At 36.1% G+C, this 21,509-nt stretch overlaps 1 protein-coding gene across 1 annotated transcript in view; it reads left to right on the forward strand.

Annotated features, from left to right (window-relative positions):
* LOC134540358 (protein Wnt-7b) overlaps nt 1–21,509 on the forward strand; it is a 256,396-nt gene that overhangs the window by 45,715 nt on the left and 189,172 nt on the right. The window lies entirely within an intron of this gene.

Below are 21,509 nucleotides of genomic sequence, written 5' to 3' on the forward strand. Positions count from 1 at the left end.
ACATTACATTTTAAAAACTATGACGCGTGACCCCTGACGAGGGCCATAGCCTCCGCCCGAAAGCTTGACGACTACATTATGACCTAACTTAAATTAAACGACTCGTGGCCTCTGGCGTCGACCATAGCTTCCGCCCGAAAGCTTGAATTCCTACATCACGAACGAACTAACAACTCGTGACCACAGGTGAGACGCATAGCCTCCGCCTGAGTGAGCCCCGAGTCACCACTCACTTGCGCTTAAATTCGCGCGCCCTGCCGCGCCTACCATAACAAAAGCTCGTTATTGAAGTCAAATTTACTAAACAACTAACTAGAACATCTGGGAAGACTACCCCCCCTCTACCCCAATGTGCAGGCCACACCGCGCGGCTTGTTACGACAGCGCGCCCCAGTAACTGCGGCCCGTGGCTGCGCCAGCGCGCGGCCAAACAAACAAACAAAATTCTGCAAGCCCGCAGCGCGCCGCGCCGGCCCCGTGCCCCAATTACATGGTCACGCCACTTGCGCTGACGAGTGAACAGAGCAGCCAGCCCAGAGTCCCGTCAGTAAAGTCCCTAAATTTGATTTCAACAACCCTGCAAAATTTCAACCCGCGACAATATTTCTGGTAATTCATTATATATATGTTAACTATCACAATAAGTTTAGCAGGGCTGTCGGTCAATTTAGTACGTTAATGATTGCTTTTGCACACTGGTCACTTTTAAGCCAGTCCATGCGCGTCTATTTAAGTTAATTTTACGACACTTTCATTATCAATATGTCAATAGAGACGCGTATACGGGACTGGCTTGGTGGGTGCGGACGTGTTCAACTACCCCGGTATAAGGGGGGTTGGCCACATCCTAAACCTTGATCCAAAACTTATGTTTATACCAAAACATTAGTCCAGTAATGAAATATGGTGTTTGAAGGTGAAAAAATTGATAACATCCTTAGTAAGTATTGTATAAAGTTGGTTTCAGTTAATTCGATGTTGGAAGCATTGAATTAAAAAAAAAAAAAAAAAAAAAACATTCGAAACATTTTTGCTGCATGGAACATTAAAAATATATAATCGATCAATTTCGAAAATTGAAGAACATAAATAAGTTATGTAGGCATACATTTTGTTTTCACAATATTCCAGGATTTTAAAGTGTTTTCGAGAACATTCCAGAAGAAAAATGTATTTCGAAATTTAACTGCACCTGTACGCTGTGCCGATAGGAATTTATGTTGTTTTAGAATAAAAATTTTCATTAGTTCATATTTTTACTTCGGGACTAATATAAAAACCCTTTAAAAAAAGCTCATATTTACTTTTAATGTTCAGTGTAACAAATAGGTTGCAACTTTTCAAAGGTAAGAATGGTGTTGTTCGCCGATCGTCAATATTTAAATTTAAGATATTTACATTTACTTTCGGACACATTTCAACAGTTTGAGTATAATGCATCGTCATGCTGGAAGTCTGTAGTAAGAAAAAAATTAAAAGCAGTCATGAGGACTGCCGACAGAAGTGAAAACGTTTTCGCAATTTTTACGAAAACATATTATGACAACAAATTTGTTTAATCACGTCAGTAAAATAACTCCAAAATTACTATAAAATACGCATTGCTTAGTAATTGTAGGTATTAAAAAAATAAATTATGATGTTCTAAATTTGTAGATTATATTGCTACAAAGACTTTTCAAACTATATATCTATATGAGAATATTAATATATTTTAAACTCTCATTTTACTGCACAGTAATCGTTTACTTAAGATTTAAAAGCGGAATAAGTTATACTAATAGGAACAGATATAGTGTTGTCGTTAACACGTCACGTGACCATGTCGATGACGACTTACATGAATTTACTCCCTATCATAACCTATGATCATAACCTAAACATATTTCGTAAATGCATCGGCTGGGTATTACACATTCTCTTCTCGTATATTTGCTTATGACAGCAATCAATGTAAACCAAATAATTTTTAAAATAATTATTATTACGTACTAATAATAACTATGAAATTAATAATGACAATTATTACGTATTAATTGAATATACTAAACACAGCGACACAACAGCGAAGAACAGCTGACTATCTTTCTCGCTCGGGCACACTCGGGGGTCCCGAGTTCACCCGATCGAGCCTTTCACCTCAGAGCGTGACGGATCAGCCTAACTTACTACCTACGAAAAAATGTGTGTGCGGTGCGCCAAAATAAATTTTCACTTCAAAAAGCTGATCTAAAGAACACAACGTTTATAATGATTGTCCTAGTCACTCTTTGTGAAACATGGCGATAAGGACGCTGCCTTGAGAAATAAGTTCGCCGATTTCCGTAACGTAGTTGAATGCAAGCCAGCTTTTAGTACGAGGGGTAAAGGCTGAGCGTAAATTTGAATTTTTCTTAATTAGTCCCAACTCTTATCTTAGAATCAAGAAATTGCCATGTAAAAATTAAATTACAAACTTTTCAAGATATAATTAAACGTTTAAACATACAAAATATTTAAAATCTATTTTTAAGTCGTGTCTTGGGACCCTGCTTCAGTCGATAATGTGCTCAGCCCGAGGGTCTGCTCTCCGGGTGACTAGGGCCGTGCCTGCTCGTCTTAGCCGCTTTATGTATGTAATTGTACGAGAGGTTTTAGTTTCGGTAGCCACCTCCCAGTGTGATAACGGTTATTGCTGATTGGCGGCCTATCGGCCGTGCTGCGATTGGGCGTCAAGGAGGAGGCAGGGCGGAGCAAGGTCGCGCGGGTGGGAGACACCATCCGCCCCTCAGAGCTCGGAGAGTTGGCCGCTCGGACAAGTGGTCACTCGGGCAAGTGGTCCTTCGGACAAAAGGAGCTCGGACAAGTGGTCATTCGGAGAAGTGGACACTCGGACAAATGGTAGGCCCCCTAATATTATTTCGTTTTTATAACACGATTTAATATCAAATACGCATCCCAAATACACTAAACTTATTTATAATGTGTTACAATATTTTTAAAACATTGTTCAAAAGATCCCGGGTGTAATTTTAATTATTATGTGTAATTGTAAAACACCATTGTTCGTTAAAAATATGTTATTTTATTGTTCTATATTTTGTATGATAAGATCTACCTATGCATACTTTTACGAATAAAAATGAATCATTATTATTTAATTATCACTATTTTGTATGGATACAAAGAAGGAGTGAAATGAAATCTACAATTTAATTGATAAATTTACTTTTATTTGCACTCATTAATTCAAATATCTTTATTACTTTTGTAGTGTCACGTGCGCCGTATTTATTTATACAAGTACAAAAATGAAAGTATAGCAGCGGTGGGGATAAGATCCGTCAATCTTTGGATTAGTAGTCAGCGACGCTAACCGCATGGCCACGAGGCCATATTTGAAAGTAGTTGTTTCAGATGTTATATATATATATAAAAATTTTGTTCACGGTAGGGGAATAAAATTATTTCGTTTTTATAACACGATTTTATAACAAATACGCATCCTAAATACACCAAACTTATTTATAATGTGTTACAATATTTTTTTAAGACATTGTACAAAAGATCCCAGGTGTAATTTGAATTATTATTTGTAACTGTAAAACACCATTGTTCGTTAAAAACGTATTTGAATATTACATTACTTTTAAATAACCGTACCGATTGTGCTGAAAATCGGTGGACGATCGTTAAATTACATAATATTAATAATTCAAACGACGAAAATATGATTAAAAAGTCAAATCGATGTTTGTTCCAATCGAGTGGAAGAGAGATGCCACGCATGCGTACAATGAGCATAACAGGACACATTCGTAGTGGGACATCCGTAGTCGGACAATGTGCGTTACGGGACACTTTTTCGTGCGTGCAGCCGGCGTTCATCGATTTATTAGACGTCACGTCAAAAACAAAAATTCTGGCTTGTACTAGAACTCTATCCTTCCTCTACAATGAGAAGTTCACAAGCTATCAGAACAATGGCGTTCGAAGTGACGATCAGTCCAATTAACACCTATGAACTAAACTTGCATCACAGTCTTCACAGTTGATGTTTAACACTTCAGAAACATGATAACATAAGAAAAAAGATTAAGTTTTTCTCACACCAACAACCGCCCTGCCCATCGCAATCGATTCTTAGCCTTTGCCAAACATTTAAACACCGAAAGAAAGAAAATATGCATATGTTAGTACTAGGAAAAAATATATATTTTTTTAGAAAGAAGTCAGTTTGGTAATTAATGAAATCAACATTAAATAAATTATCATTAATACTTTACCGACTGATTTGTATTAACTTACAAATTATTGTGGAGTTTGATTTGCAAGTAACTCTACCGTATTGTTTAAAGTATGTTTATTCGAATGATTCCAAAACATCACAAACGATAACACAAAATGTTATTATTTTCTACAGGAGGTAATACCCAAAATATAATTTTCTTTGTGTACTGACTATCTTCTGTATACATTTCCACCTAAAAGATTGCAAGTATTTCATAAAACTTACAACTTGATTATGGTAGCAGAGTACATTTCATGTTTCCACTTAAAACATTTGGAGACATTTGTTCCGAAGTCACAAACGGTTATTTTTCCAAATGTGTCCAGATGATAAACAAGGCAGTACCTAACCTTACAGTATGTCTCAGTTCTTGGTATCTAATCTCTAGCAGCCAATTGTTTGGTTCAAAGTTATTTTTTAAAAATAAAATTTGAAAAATTCTTTGTTCAATAGATATTCCATATTTTGTATTTTCCCAAATTTTCACTGCATTACGTATAAAAACTCTGATAAATGCAGACACACTTAAGCTACAGATACCCGATTTCAGATTTCGAAATTTTGTTGTTCAATCCCTTTTCTGGGTAAAAACATTAACTCTTAACTTCGGTTCCTAATATTCAATCATCATTTTTATACTTTATTACCACGATTGGGAAAACAATATAAATGTCATTACATGAAATAATTTTGTAAAATTTAACGAATATTAGGTGTTTTTACGTTAAAAATTTTGTTACATTTCCACTTCTTAAATTTTTAATAGGCCCTGGATATTTAAAAAAATAACTATCTTACAGGAACTCAAACATTTTTTTTAATGGTATAATCTTTTATTTTTATGGCATCAGAATATCTTAATTACTATAATTTTTATTCGGTAAGGTAGTAAAAAGTTTTGAAAAATAAACAAAATTTAAATAGTTTTTAAAGAAACTTTTTTTTCTAAAAATAAGTTTTAAATTTTTTTTTTTGTTTGTCATTCGTCCAATAAAATAATTGCCACAGTTGGCAGTTAGGAACTCAGACAAACTATATATGAGATACCAGTCCAGAACTCTACTTCAATACAGGAAGAAGCACTTGCTGCCCATTGGCGCCCTAGACCCCCTGCTGTGCCCCGGAATGAGGATAACACGGATGAGAACTTTATTTCACTGCGGGCAAGTCCATATGACAGCGTCACACGGGTCGTCTTACTGAAGAGTGTACTCGGAATGCTTTTCGTATGGAAATGAAACTACCGGGTTAATTGAACAGCTGTCAAGTGAAATGGGCAGATTTCAGAGAGGAGAAAAGCAGAGGACAGGACTTGGCTTCTGTAATAAGACAAGTTGAGCGATGCACGAATTTCTTATTGCAAACATATATTGATTGTACAGTCAAAAGTTTTATACATAAAATAATTATTATATGGTCTGTACATCGTATATTTTGCAACAAAAATTTTAAGGTTATAAGACCACATGCATTGAGTGACTTAGTGAGCAATATTTAAAGAAATTCTTAAGACATGACATAATTATATTTTAAGGTCCTTTGAATAATGAAATGAAAAATATTTGAAATTAATATTATATTTGGGTTCGCAAACACCAGAAAGTTTCGATCATGTCACGGGTTGGTGAACGCTTAAGGAAAGAAACAGTTTGCAAGTTTGTCGTGAGACTGCGTCTAGCCGGGGCTTCAGTTCGTAAGTTGCACGCTCAGTGCAGTGACCTTGAAGCTCATACAGCTGGCTCTCAAGCTGAGAGAAGCGAGTTGTGAGCTGGACGTCTCGGGCGAACTGCTACATCCTGTCTCACGCTTAGACTGCACTACAGACTGCACGGCACACACTGTTGCCAGGTTGTAACGACCCAGCTTCTTAACATTGAAAATAACATCTCTTAGGTATAACTTTGATGATAAATATAAATTAACGTACTTTTTAATTTTATATGTGTTGATTTTTAATTAAATTTAAAATAGTTTCTATTGATAGCGTTATTAAACTTCTTTATATTCTGAAGGAAAAAAATAAATCATTAATTCTAAACCCAAAATTTTATTTCACGGTAGAAACTATTCGTAGCAGTTAGTCCTTATAGATAACAAATCATTGCATTAATTATGTCCTACTGTCGAACAGCAAACAGACCCAAAATATGCTATACTTAATGATTAAAAAGTATTTAAAAGATTGGAAATCATAGTGGCGTCGTTCTTTTACGTTTCTATAGAAGTGAGAATTGAATACTATCAAATAATGCTCCAAGAAGAAGAAAAGAAATAAAAGAAAGAAGAAAACCTTTTTGAAAAATATTTTTTTAAAATTAATTATTTTAAGTACGTTGTAACAATTTCTATAACTATATAAAGATATTTGGTTACAAAGATATACGGATATAAATATATACTGATTTAAAGATATACGGATATAAAGATTCGTCAGCACAGAAACAAACATTGGTTGCAGATTAAGCATAAAAATAAAATTCAACCCTTTACACGATTTTAATACTAAGGGCTTCCAAAGTATGGTTTATGCTTATAAAGCTGTAGTTGAAGAATTTATGTTTATAGAAAATACTAGAAAAAATGAAATCTACTAATCACTGAGTGTCTGGATGATTTATTATTGACAACCGCACAATATTTCGCTGTCGTAAAACAATTGGTTTTGAATAATTTTGTGTAACATAATGTCAGAAAAAAGGTTACAGAAAATTAAGAGATTATCTCAGTTAAAATTCAAGGTCGCACCCCTTAAAGGTAAATACAGACGAATTGTGGACACAGAGGCTGCACCTTTTTCCATCACCGAAAAAATAAAAAGATGGCCACCACTTAAATATTTTACCAATAACTACACTACAATATATTTTGTGTTAACAATAAAACAATTCTGTAATATCGACGTCGTGAGCTATTGCTAATAGCAAAACGTTTTCAAAATTATAATTGTTTTTCTTGAGACTAAAAACAAATATTTTGTGATCACCACTAATGCTTTATTTATAAAAGTATTTTCGTGGCGCTCAGTATTTGTTTCTCCCCAGCATGGGTGTTGCACACGTGAGTGGCGAGTTGCCTCACGAGCCGGAGTCGCCCTTCGACGCCCCGACGAGGACAGTTCATCAGCCAGGGGAGCCTTCTCTTCACAGACGAGAGAGCCAAACGCCCGATCGTGCATTTTCGGATATTTTTTTTTGTTCATTGTAACTCATGATAACTAATGGTCAATTAGGTTAGGTTCAGGGGCGCAACAACAGGGGGGGGGAAGGTATTTTGCCCCCCCTCTGAAACCTTGAAGTGGGGGCAAACGGGGGCAAAGAAAGTGCTGTGTAATCAATTTTTAGATAATAAAACTGCTTAAATAGCACCATTTTCCACCTTAAATTACAAATTTTCCCAGGGGAGGACCCCCGGACCACCCGCTTCAATAGGGGGATCGATGATACTTTATAAAAAGGTATATTGCCCCCCCTTTGGAAATTTAGTTGTTGCGCCCCTGGTCAGGTTAGCTACATTATAAATACTTTAAACATTGTGGACGGTTGATTTGGTTAGGATAGATACATTAAAGATATTGTGAAATCATGTAAACTGTTTCCTAGCCCTGGACAGCTACAAATAAAAAAGTTATTTGCTAAGCAACCATAAAATGAATTTACATTATTTTTAATGTAGATATAGGTACTTACCTAATAAAACCAACCATCCACAATGTTTTAAAGTATTTATAATGTAGCTAACCTATCCTAATCGACCGCAAAATTCCATGCCACACCGGTTTATACAATAAGATAGAACCAAAAAAAAAGCAAGCATGAACTTCGGGGAAGTTCGGGTGTGGCTCTCTCGTCTGTGAAAGAATGGCTTCCCGCCTGCGCGTGCTACTCGCACGGGTGCCAGCTGCAAAGGAAAAAAATTCTCCGCGCTCTTACAAAATATTCCTTTGGGAACCAGTTGCCAAGAAATTGTTCTTCACACCACAAGAAAGATATTTAATCTTTGTTAAACAGATGGCTATCGTCATTTTCGCATATATGAAATACGCTTTTCGATGTAATGCTGATTATTTCTTACGGAAAGAAGCACATATTTTTTTTAAATTTTAACTCATGTCTTATTAAAATAAATTTTTTTAACAATGAAAAGAAAATATTATTATCAATTTGGCTTTATTTTGTTTTATTATTCTTGCTAATGTGCAGGAAAGCTATTCAGAGAACGGTCTACACATAACTTTAACTAATGGAGTTATTGAAAAAAAACACAGCATACATTTCTGGGTAAGAATCTGAAACCAGTATTTCTGGAAACACTGTTTTGTAGGATACAGTTTCTTCATATAAATGTGCAAATTTTCAAATATCTTTAATTTTACATGATTTTTTCTGTTCCTAGTTCAAAACAAATTACAGCATGTTTCAACATTTTGTGTAGCGAATTGTGGAATATAGTGGGTCTAGGGGAACCATAATAAATGAAATATACTTTTAAATGATCCAAATTGATTGAATTGTATTTCAAAAATGTAATAAGCACATTATTTTAGTAATTGACTTAAATTTTGGTCTTAAATTAGATTATACACTACACATAGGTAAATAGATTTTTCACCACCCAGTTATCTTGCAAGAATTATTTGTATAATTTACTGAAATTATGGCTTTTTTATAGGTTTTCATAGTAAGGTGTGAATTTTAGTATCACAAAAGGTTTTCTTACATTCACTGTTTGAAATAAACTGTTGGTAACTTGTTTCTAAATGTATAAAAGCAGTGTCATTATTTGTTAGGTGTTAAATTAAGAACTCATTTTCAGTGAACATTATACATATATATCTGCAATTACTATTATCATTTTGCTACATTTAAGTAACAAAGTATATATTTCTAAATGGACGCAATTTAAATTTTTCTTTAAGTAGGTTCCTTTATTTTTTTTGTTTATCGTAAATAATACTAGTTTACGAATGAAATCATGACAGTACGTCGAAAAAAAACTGAATTTAAAAAAATAAGAACGTAGAGAAACTGCTGTGTACCACAACGCCAAAATACATTAACCCCTAAAAATGTCATTGCAGGACTGCCACAAAGGTTCGGTTAGGTGAGGTTAGCACACAAATTCATTCAGTTGTTTATAATTTTGCTCCTGTGGCCCCCCCTCCCCGCAGCAACATATTTCGGCGTTACTGTATTTCGGCGTTGAGGTACAAAACAGTTTTATAGCTGTTGGCGTTGCGGTCAATTTGGCATTCGGCTTTATGGTATTCGGCGTTATTGTACGTTCGGCGTTGTGGTAACGACCCGTTTTAAAGGGAGCAGCCAGGTAGGGACTGTAACAAGCATATAGTACTGTTGACTCTATCTTAGTGTTGAATTAATCTACTGTCCGATCTGCAAGCCAGTACAATTTTTGTACACCTTATACTAAGTCACGAAATCTCTTTCCTTCAGACGCTCTTCCTCATTATTCTCGCACTTTATTATTTCTTCGTCGCTTGCTGACGTCATGGAAGGACGAGTTGTTTTCGCTCGTAACTTGTTTTCTTGAGGTTCTGTTGTTCTTGTCGCTCTGTTGAGGGAATCCTAAGATGTACATCAAACTCTGTCCATGCCCTAACACGCCCGAATATTCACATTCGGCCATCCTCAGGTTTATTTATATATATTTATATTTCTCTGTTTATTTTAATGTAGCTATACTAACCTAACTAACCGTCCATAGTGTTTTAAAGTGTTTTAATGTAGCTAACCTAACCGACCACTTTTAATATTTGAATTCATTTTTCCTGCGAAAAAAAAAAACAAACGAATCCCGAGGTTGGCTGAAGGTGAATATTCGGGCGTGTTTGGGCAGGGACAGAACTTGATGTACATCTTAGCCTTCTCCTCTGTTGGAGGCATGGCCTGGTACCGGCAGCCCGACTGTTGGCTGTGCAGAAGCTCAATTGAACGGAACCACACGTTCCTCGGGCGAGACTCGAACCCGTATCCTCGCTCACGATAACAGCCGGCTGTCTCGCTCGAACAAACTGCGACCTGGGAGACAAGCTAGTGCCTGAGACCACGTCTGCACTCACACACACGGCCATGCACACTCTGATCCGGTGTTTCACTACAGCAGGACGGACCAATACAGATTCTGGTCTCTGAAAACGTTGGGCCTGTTGCCCACTGAAATATATATTTTACCATTAAATTTCCCAATTAAATAATTTTCATCCTAGAGAAATATTTTAAGCTAAAATATAAATTACAAAAAAAGTTTTTTCTGTCAATTAGCTGAGGTTTATAATCTTATTTCTAAAGTTAATATTGGTATATTTGTGTGATTTTAATGTAAACATAGTTACAAACATGATAGAATGTTTTTTATATTCATAAAACGTATATTCCTGCTAAAATATTAAGTATTTTTTTTAACGTGTCAATAACCATCCAAACTCTTCAATTCTTTCCCCGGATCTACGCTAGAAACAAACAGACACGTTAGCTCGCCTACCTGCATACTTCATTTCTCGCTGCGACGTCACTACCGTATAAAGATGTGCTTCCAACGAGTGCGGACGCTGACGTAGCGGCCTGCAAGCTGGCGGTGGTGCAGCTGCTGAAGAAGCATCTAATCACACTGGCTGTGTCCTACAAACTAAGATTCAAGGGAAAATTCAAATAGCATATAGATTTCAGAACTCTATCTGCTGCTACATCAATCCGAAATTTTTGACGTGACAACGTCTAATAAATCGATGAACCCACGAAAAAGGATGACTCATTGTCCCGTTACTCACATTGTCCCGTAACGCTTTGTCCCGTTACGCTCATTTTACGCTTGCGCCGCATCTATCTCTCTTCTACTCGATTGGAACAACCATCGATTTGACTTTTTCGAGGCACATTAAACTTGAAACACTCCCATTCGTTTCCTACTTTTCCTATCATCGTCCTATCCTAAACAGAATAACACCGATTGTAAGAAGTTAAATAGCAAACATGTATACAAGTTATAGTTAAAATAATATCTTCGTTAAAGTAATAAACATACCTATTTGAATTAATGAGTGCAAATAAAAGTAAATTTATCAATTAAATTGTAGATTTCATTTCACTCCTTCTTTGTATCCATACAAAATAGTGAAAATTCAATAAAAATGATTCAATTTTATTCATAAAAGTATGCAATCATTTCATCAATGTTTTGTTATGACGTTGTCACGTTAAACTATCGTCCGTAAACCGACTTTACAGACAACCAATTTTTTTATTGTTTCTGGACGGAGCTGAATTATGTGATTTAGGTGAAAAAACCAACCCGGGAGATCTAAGGGTGAAACTTGCTAGAGCATAAGATGCTTTATCGCCTCTACGTGCTAGGAACCGAACAGTTTGCAGTATTTACTTGTCTGTTTGCATCTGCCGTGTTTGCGCAAACAATCCGTTGGTGTGTGGCGTAGATTGTGTAGTTGTACAGTGGTTTGAAACAAATAGGTCGGGATCTAAATGTTTTGCTTAGCACTTCCGCGCTTGACTACATAGCAGTGCTTTATAACCTTTTACCGAGTTAAGACCTCTTCGAGTTAAATTTCAAGCGTTCGAAAATTATAAAGTAATATATGGCAACTTAAAAAGTTTTTGAATAAAATGAATTTTGGCGGGAATTTATAGCAGAGTGTCGTGATTCACCTAACTGCGAAAGGTTAAAATTGAGGAGCACAAAAACATAAATAAGATTGCTGTGGCGTACGAAAAACCTGTCGAATAATTGAAGGATCACGATCCCAAAGCAGATAGGGCTGTAATGCTCATCAAAATTAATACGCTTGTTACTTCGTATTTTGAACTGACGAGAACTGAAGAATGTGAATGACAGCATACTATCTGGCAGAGGAACAGATGATGTGTATGTAATTATTTATAGTAGTTAAATGAGATTGATTTTTTGAGGGACCTGGAGATTCAAACGTGAGGTTCTTCCTCAATGGACGTTACTATCGCGAAGAAATAGACGAAATGAATAACACGGCAATAATTTTAACAAATTTTTTGGCTTTAAAAGTGTTGGTTTAACAAAATGACTTTACAAATAAAGTGGACGAATTTTTATTAGACTAAATTTTCAAACAATTAGGTAGGTGTGTGCTAAATACTCAAACAACAACATTTATAAACAGAATTTAGGTGCTGTTATTTACAACTGTTCATAATAAAGTTATTCAGGATTTGAACATCGAGTCCTGCCGAGGGACAGTATATTGATTAGTATTGAAGCAGCATGAAAAGTTTAAACTTGTTACTTTCGAAGACACAGGGAAATTTTGGCCTGGGAGTTGTTGCAAAGGAAGTAGCAGTCCATCTTTTTCCCACGATGCGTTTATGATCTCCCCTGTAGTTGTGTTTTTAACACTTACTACCACCTAGGTAGTAAGAGTTGACTCTTTTCATTCTTAAATATCTATGCAAGTGAGTAAACACAATAACGATTGAGATAACGTTTTTCTGGATTTAAATTAATTTCTCTTCAAAATATTCGCAACCGAGATGCTAGAATTCCAAACGCATTCTCCACAATGATGCGAGCACAATATGACCTGTAATTAAATACGGGTTGTTCTATGGAAACGTTTTTCCGACTAAATCGTTTCATTAACTGTTCCATAAGAGGAAATTCATTGTCTGCCACGGTAAATCACGTTTGTTTGATTTCATTATTCTGTAAATTATCAGGTTGATGAACGAGAAGATTGTTTTTCACAAGTCGCTTATAAAACTAGTACTTGACAACACTCCTTCATCGGGAACTCTTCCATTGTCTCTTACATCAGCCAATATGAATTCTAAATCGGCGTTTACCTATGCCATGAACACAAAAATAAATTATTGCTTGCAGTTGAATTTAAGTTTACGGATGGAAATAAACTTCCCATCAGAAGCAATGATAAAAATAACACAATTTACCAAACGGTTGGGTAAGAGCCTTCCATTAATTTTCACTTTCTTGAATATGCAATTAAATTTCAATAATATATAATTTAAATTCTGTATTCTTGATCCTTAAATCATTATTTTGACTCATTCTAATGTTTTGAGGTCATTGGAGATGGTTCTTTTCTTTCGTTATCACAAAACCAGCCTACGCGAAAACGAAAATTAGCGCAGAGGAATAATGCACCACCAGACAACGAATAAACTAAAAGGGCTAAATTATTGGCTCAGGTCTGTGAAAGTCATTTAAACCCGCCCTCTGACTCCAACATCATAGCAAAGGGGTGGGCCATAGAAGTCGACAAATTGAGGACAGACCAGTAATTTTAAACAAAACAAAAAAAGAAAATACATTGATGATATTCTTTTCGGATTAAGATTGGGGAATATCACCATTCATCATTCACTTGTATCACTTATTCGTCAGGCTATCATCACTACCCGCACTCATCTACTTCAGCCGTACCTCCGAGCTCTGCATGTACTCAAGATCCTTCCAACAGGTACACAGTGAAGATCCACCCACAGATCCATGGAAAATGTATCACATCTGAAGGTAAATTCAGAAATATTTGTCTATGTTAGTAACTTTTATGACGTGTTTAGAGATGTTACCAAATATTACTTTATGTTTTATGCCACCTTTCAGAGTGAAAAATATTATATTTTCTTCTAATAATTTTACAAAAATTTTAAAATTTAGTTAAATTTATTTTCTTAGCACGCCAAATTGCTTGCATTCTTCTCTCTTTATCTTCTTGTTTGTAGGTAACCATTTATGAATAGTACAGTGTACGATCTATACTTATACGTCTCTTTCCGTTTCTTATGTGTTGATCAGAAGTAGGCGATCGGACAGTAACTGCCTCACTCAGTTCTCCAGTTGACATTGAGCGCTTAATTTAAGTGCATCCTTCACACCTCGACGACTGCGAAGTAGTTTAATAGCTTGAGGTCTAGAAAACGCCAACGCTTACGATACGGCCACGTTAACTGGTTTTATTTACATAGACCTTGAGCGGGGGTCTCGATTCCAAAACAATGTAGTCCATTTATCCCACCGGGTGGGTGTGTCTGTGCCTTGCTTCTCTTGTAACCTACAGTGTGAACTGTGACTTCCCCACTGGAGCCCAACAGCTTGTGCAGTAGGATTGCGTCACCGCAGGAGAACTGTTTCCTTCGACGACGAGCCAGCGCACTGAATGCCACGCCCATCTGAAATATCAAGGTTGAATGCGCACCATTTCAATACTTTCACAAGGCTAAGCGGCTCTGTACGCGTTGCAGGTCAGTGAACACACTCGTGTCCACGATCTGTAACAACGGCACATGTTTTTAGCTTATCGAGCAGCTTGCCTGGCCATACATACAGGCTGTCACACATTTCGTGCTGTACACGCAATGTAACACAACCAGGCGTAAGGACGAACACAAATAACCCTGCAATATATCCGTTGGAAATTTATCCAGTGTGCTGTGTAATGTAATGACTGGAAAAAAAAGGGGAAAAAAAATACAGAAGGACATTGACACCGATGCATTAAGGGAAGACGTTTTATTTCAGAAACCTCAAAAATAAAACACAAATCCCACATCAAAACTATTACTCAAAATTGCGGCTTAACATTGGTCTTGTAAAATGTTTTCTGTGCTGTCTCTATCTATGCTTCCCTTGCAATGCCGTCTGCAAGCCTGCGCATGACATTCATGTGGGCATTCATCTCGTTGGAGATCCACAGAGCAAATAAACACGGTTGCTGTTCACTTCTGGAAATAGCTCGCAAGCGCTTCATGGATTGTGTGCTGTTCTTATATTGTATGGTGATTTTTTTTAGTTGCATTATATCACTCCCTAACGTGTGTACCATAAATTTTGAAACTACCTTTAATTTTTGACGTGACAACGTCTAATAAATCGAAGAACGCCGGCCGCACGCACGTAAAAGTGTCCCGTTACGCACATTGTCCCGTTGCGCTGTCCCGTTACACTCATTGTACGCTTGCGCCGCATCTATCTCTCTTCCACTCGATTGGAACAAACATCGATTTGACTTTTTCGAGGCACATTAAACTTGAAACACTCCCATTCGTTTCCTACTTTTCCTATCATCGTCCTATCCTTAACAGAATAACACAGATTGGAAGAAGTTAAATAGCAAACATGTATAAAAGTTATATTTAAAATAATCTCTTCGTTAAAGTAATAAATATATTTGAATTAATGAGTGCAAATAAAACTAAATTTATAAATTAAATTGTTGACTTCATTTCACTCTTTCTTTGTATCCATACATAATAGTGATAATTCAATAAAATTGATTCAATTTTATTCATAAAAGTATGCAATTATTTCATTAATGTTTTGTTATGACGTTATCACGTTTAACTATCGTCCGTAAACCGACTTTACAGACAACCAATATTTTGCTAGAGCTTTAGTCACACATTTACTTGCCAATAAGTAAAGGTGACTAGACCTACAATAATATAGTGGGTTCCGAACCACATGGTTAGCTAATTAGTGCTCGTAAGTTTGAAGCAACGCCGAATATTGGTATCGAACCCATGACCCTCGCCACACAAGCGCGATGGATCCTAAAGATTCTCTTCTAACCGCTTAGTATTCTAGGGTTGTGAAGCCCTTTCTCTGTCTACAATTCGCGGGGTTAGAATATCCAATGTGTTGGTACAGTCTACAACAAGTTTGCTCTTACACGTAGCGATTACTGCAGCAGTGAGCACTTAAGCGCCTTGCCTACCCAGGCGCACACACGGTCGCAGAGCTTAAAAAAATTGGTTGTCTGTAAAGTCGGTTTACGGACGATTGTTTAACGTGACAACGTCATAACAACACATTGATGAATGATTGCATACTTTTATGAGAAAAATTGAATCATTTTTATTGAATTATCACTATTTTGTATGTATACAAAGAAGGAGTGAAATGAAATCTACAATTTAATTGATAAATTTAATTTTATTTACACTCATTAATTCAAATATGTTTATTGCTTTAACGAATAGATTATTTTAACTATAACTTGTATACATGTTTGCTATTTAACTTCTTTCAATCTGTGTTATTTTGTTAAGGATAGGACGATGATAGGAAAAGTAGGAAACGAATGGGAGAGTTTCAAGTTTAATGTGCCTCGAAAAAGTCAAATCGATGGTTGTTCCAATCGAGTGGAAGAGAGATAGATGCGGCGCAAACGTAAAATGAGCGTAACGGGACAAAGCATAACGAGACAATGTGCGTAACGGGACAATGAGTGCGTGCCGCTGGCGTTCATCGATTTATTAGACGTTGTCACGTCAAAAAAACAAAAAAACAAAAACACGCGATTTGAAAACTGCAAAAGACATCCAAGAAACGTCCGTTTAAGAAAAGCATTTAAGAAACACGGCGGAAAAGTGGTTCTGTTTTCATATTTCATTTTTTAATCTGTGTTATTATGGGAGTGAAAAATTCTAATACGCGTGTTTTAAGAATAATATTTAGGCATGAAATATCCGCTACAGAGACTCTTGAAAACATTTAAGCGACTTGCATATAACCCTTGACTTAATTTCTCCGCCATAAAATTTTATAGTTACCACTAAAATCTCGTAGTTTCCCTATGTACGAAGAGAAATGAGCTCACCTCTTCAGAGCCTTGCGCTTAAAGGCGATACCACGCTAGAAGCATCTGCGAGCGTCGCACTTATCATCCCGCATCGCTAACGCTAGCACAGTCAAATGGCAGCGGTCTTCGCACTTCGGGGCGAGTTCCATTAACACTTGCGACTGAAGAAAAGTTTAAGATCGCTTACAGTAAATACGTTGCCGTTCCTTCCAAATTATAAAAAAAATTAACCAACTCTGCGCTCCAGTTCAGGAACTATCAGCTGTTGGGTCGTCGGTCAACGCCCGCAAGCCACTGTCTCCAACAGAGTCCAAACAGTCTCTCCCCTGCATACGTCACACTCCCGTGACGTCATCTACCTCCCTCCGCTAATTCCCATCTTTCATTGAACAGAGGTAAAAGGCCGCACGGAAAACCAAAGTCTTTGATTAAATTATTAAACTGAGACCTTTGAAGCCGTAAAAAAAATATATGAAAGCATTAACTAACAAAATTACGTTAACATTAAAATTAAACATAATTAAAAATTAAAGATAATAAAAAGAGACACCAGAAGTGTCTTATTACTTTTATTTAATTTTGAGATACTTTAAATTTCAATCAAGTTATCTTTACTGCTTCTGTGATTGAGCCACGGTTTATATGGAATAATGCGAGTAAATGCGAAACCATAAGGTAATGTTGTATCAAATATTATAAACGTACCAGATTTGATGTCACTCAAACCAGAAGCCAACGAACCGATCACATTAGTTCAGTATGCAAAGAATTTTTGCACGTATCCTAAAAGTCTTTGCAACTTAAAATGGTTCTAGTCTCTAGTTATCCGTACGTTTCAAATTCTCAATAAATGTTATCTGTTAAAAATGTAACGTTCTTTCTCCAAAAAAATTTGCGATATTCTTGGCTATTTTTAGTATAAAAAGTTTGGAATTTACATTGTAAATTAATATGATGAATGACGTGAACGAATATTTCAGGAACTTGGAGAGATTAATTATATAAGTTATGGGGGTGCCTCCCATTTCAAGTCATGATTTTATACTTATATTAATCACTGATAAATTTTTAGACTTTTTCACTTTTTTAACTTTCACGAAATGAAAAATAGATACAGCGCATACGTTTTGCATATGTAGCTGCCAAAGTTACATTTTTAACGTTTTTTGGTTGTACAAATAAGGAGAACTTAATTTATTGCAGAACTGAAACATTTTAGGTTTAGCTGCAATGCCGCTGGCTACTTCATGATATGGTTTGTATTTCTATCACAAAAACTCATTTCATGTTTCTTGGCTGTCAAATTCGTAACAAAATTTGAGAATTTTGAAATGCCAGGTAAAATTAATTAATATTTTCTGAAAGAAATTAAAACCATTTCTTGAAGTAGCCAGTGGCTCTGCAGTTAAACCTAAAAAGTTTCAGTTCCGCAATAAATTAAATTCTCCTTATTTGTACAACCCAAAAACGTTAAAAACGTAACTTTGGCAGCTAATTATGCAAAAAGTGTGCGCTGTATATATTTTTTAATTTTGTGGAAGTTAAACAATTGAAAAAGGTTATAAGTTTATCTGTAATTACAGTAAATATAAAATCTCGACCTGAAATGGGAGGCACCCCCTTATTCCACAACAACGTCCGTAGCCGTTTGTATACAGGCGGTGCCGGCGGTTGCTAGTGGAAGCTTTTGTCGGGGCCTGTGCGAAACCATTCCGTCACGACATGCAGGCTTAACGAGCACTCACCCACTCCACGATGTGGCCGCGTCGCTGGAGCTTTATTTTATTTCCTTGCGGTGAAACGAAACCTTTTAAGAATTTCTCCATGCGTAACTGCGGGTAATTTCACTCACATACTGCCAAGTCCACTTGGACTCGAGTTGTCCATGACGCAACGTGTTATTTCAACTAATTAGTTTAAACCTGCCACTAGAATATTTTTTTATTGTTTTATGTACGTACAGGTAAATGTAAAAATTAAGTCAAATAATTTATACGGCAAAAACATTTTGAAGATATTTGAGAAAAGTCTTATGTTACATCGCAAGAAAGTATATTTTTTGTGGTATTGTATTTGTTCAACTCTCATTTATTAAGTTTTAAGATGATGATAAATTACTAGAGACCTTTAAAATTCGCCTATTCATTTAGTGATACTTTAGAAGTCAAACCATTACCCTTTTGTGCTGGTTTTGCTGTTGGTTCGCAGATTTAGGGGAGAACGCTTGGTTATTGAGAAACTCTCAACCAAATAAGTGTCGAATCACAGAATACCAAGTTGAGACGTCTCCCTAGTCAGCAGCCAATAAACATGTCACATTTTCCCTAGAATGAAGAGGGCAGTGGAATCCATCTTAGAGGTTATCGAACCCGCGAATTTTTTAGGTCTCTATCAATAACTCTTGAAAAATGTTCTCTACGGTTTTACAAACATATTGTTACGAGTGGTTAAAATAGTTCCAAAAAAAATTTGTAATTATGTATTAACTAATATTTACTATATTAGTTGAACTATAACATTATTATTATTATTATTTTCCGTCTACAAAGTAATCTTACTTCTAATAAGTACAATATTCACGCTCCTAACTGGGGCTCGACTGGACAGTGGCTCTCTCTAGTGATCTAGTGATTGTCTCTCACCGCGCACCTCGGTCCCGACACACTGCCTCGCTCTACTGACGAGAAGCCTACGATTCACTCGTCCTTCTCGACATACCCGAATACTCACGTTGGCAAGCCTTCTTTCAACAGACGAGACGTTGCACCAGAGGTTTCTTCCTTGTGATTGGCGGTCGTCTGCGAGAGAAGTTGTTTCCTTTTTAGACCGAGCCGCTTAGGACGTGTTTGCTTCCGCACTGAATTACTGTCATTGGTGTTGTAACAATCGACATGCGCCTGAAATAAATTCACCCAATCACGAAACACATACGATGCTACAGTGTTTTAACTTATAATTAATTACTCTCGGAATCTTTTCGCGAAATATGCATGGCCCATACAATGGCAATGACGATCCCTTCGCACTTCACAGCTCTTAACGTAATCATTCAAAGTATAACTGTAAATGTTGTGATTGTTAAAAATAATAAAGTATTAATTAAAATTACCTATAGACTATCTCATTTATTAATACACCATTATTCTTGTTGATTCTTTCCTTAAGCAAAAATAACACACCTTCAAATAGATCAGATAATTCATAAAATATAAACGTATTAAGGTTAAATACTTATTTTAATTCAAAAAGGTTTTTTTCTTCGCATATAAAACGACACTTTGTAGATAGTCTTATTAGCAATATTTATCTCTTTAACAGTTGAAAATCTTTTGGAGATTTATTATATGAGAAAACTGATGGTCCACGTAGATGCATCATTTTGTCTTGTGACGATTGAGTTACTGCTTTCTCATATTCACATTCGTGAATTATTTATTAAAAACCTGTGTTGATATAAATTATGTATTGGTACGAAATAATTTTATTTTAGTTAAACGAAGTATTTTGACTATGTTTGTAGTAATTTTAGTTTTTGTCGTATTGTAAAGCATGGATAAATATCAATGAGCTGACAAACAATTTGTATTCTTCACTTGGCAGCAAGAAAAAAAAATATATTTCAGAAACCATTTGCCTGAAATATTTGGGAACACATCTTACTGAGCTATTGCACACATTTCTGTTACAAGAAAATTGTGTTTGGGAAAATTTTAGAGATGTGTTTATTTCAGGCAATTCTAAACCATAGTTCTCGCATACCAAGGCTTGTACAGTCATAAAACAACTGAAATTATTAACCGAGGTAAAAAAAAATATATATATTTATTTTTGATCCCGCATTTAGTTTTGTCAGTCCTTGTAGACCTTTGGATTAGTTTTGCTGCAATTAGGTAAGATTTGTGTTAACTGCCGGAAATTATTGGAAAATGAATTATTGCACCGCATTTTAAAACCAGGCGATCCTTTTACTGCTTTTCTACGCGTACAAGTATTTGCAGTTGTTTGCATTGTTACCAAAAAACAAATATAAACTTTTACGAATTTTGATATTTTTAATACAGTGAGAGATCTTTAATACGAGATTCATTGGTTATTCATAATTTTGTATTCCGGCAGGGGATCGAGCCGTTTGCGTTACGATTGTATTTTCGGATGGATTCTGTTTGTTGTACTTGACCGGGTCGCTTAACTGCATTGCCAGCGTCTTCAGTTCGCTTGGAGTTCACCGTTACTGTCGGCTCACTTTTGGGTGCTTCTTGTTTCATAGCGATTACACTGTACAGTTCACGAGTCCGTTTCCGTATTATTAGTATGTTTTGGCCGGTCCTGCGCCAGGGTTCAGGGTGTGGAGCTGTGTGTACAGGTTTTTTTTGGGTGGAGCCAGGTCAATGACCGATTGCTCTGACGTCACGGCGGCCATCTTGGACTCAAAATTTCCTCAAAATTCCTCAAAATGACTCAAAAATTCCCGTTTGGAGGAAAATTTCCCGTTTTAGTCCTTAAAAATACCAGTGGCTAGAAATGTCCATATTGAGGCTTAAGCATCCATGTCTACAACCTCCGATAAGCCTCTGACGTCATCATGGATTATGTCATCATGACCCTGTACACACAGCTCCACACCCTGAACCCTGGCGC

The sequence above is a fragment of the Bacillus rossius genome, chromosome 16 (genome assembly GCF_032445375.1).
Source record: "Bacillus rossius redtenbacheri isolate Brsri chromosome 16, Brsri_v3, whole genome shotgun sequence".
In the NCBI taxonomy this organism is placed as follows: domain Eukaryota; kingdom Metazoa; phylum Arthropoda; class Insecta; order Phasmatodea; family Bacillidae; genus Bacillus; species Bacillus rossius.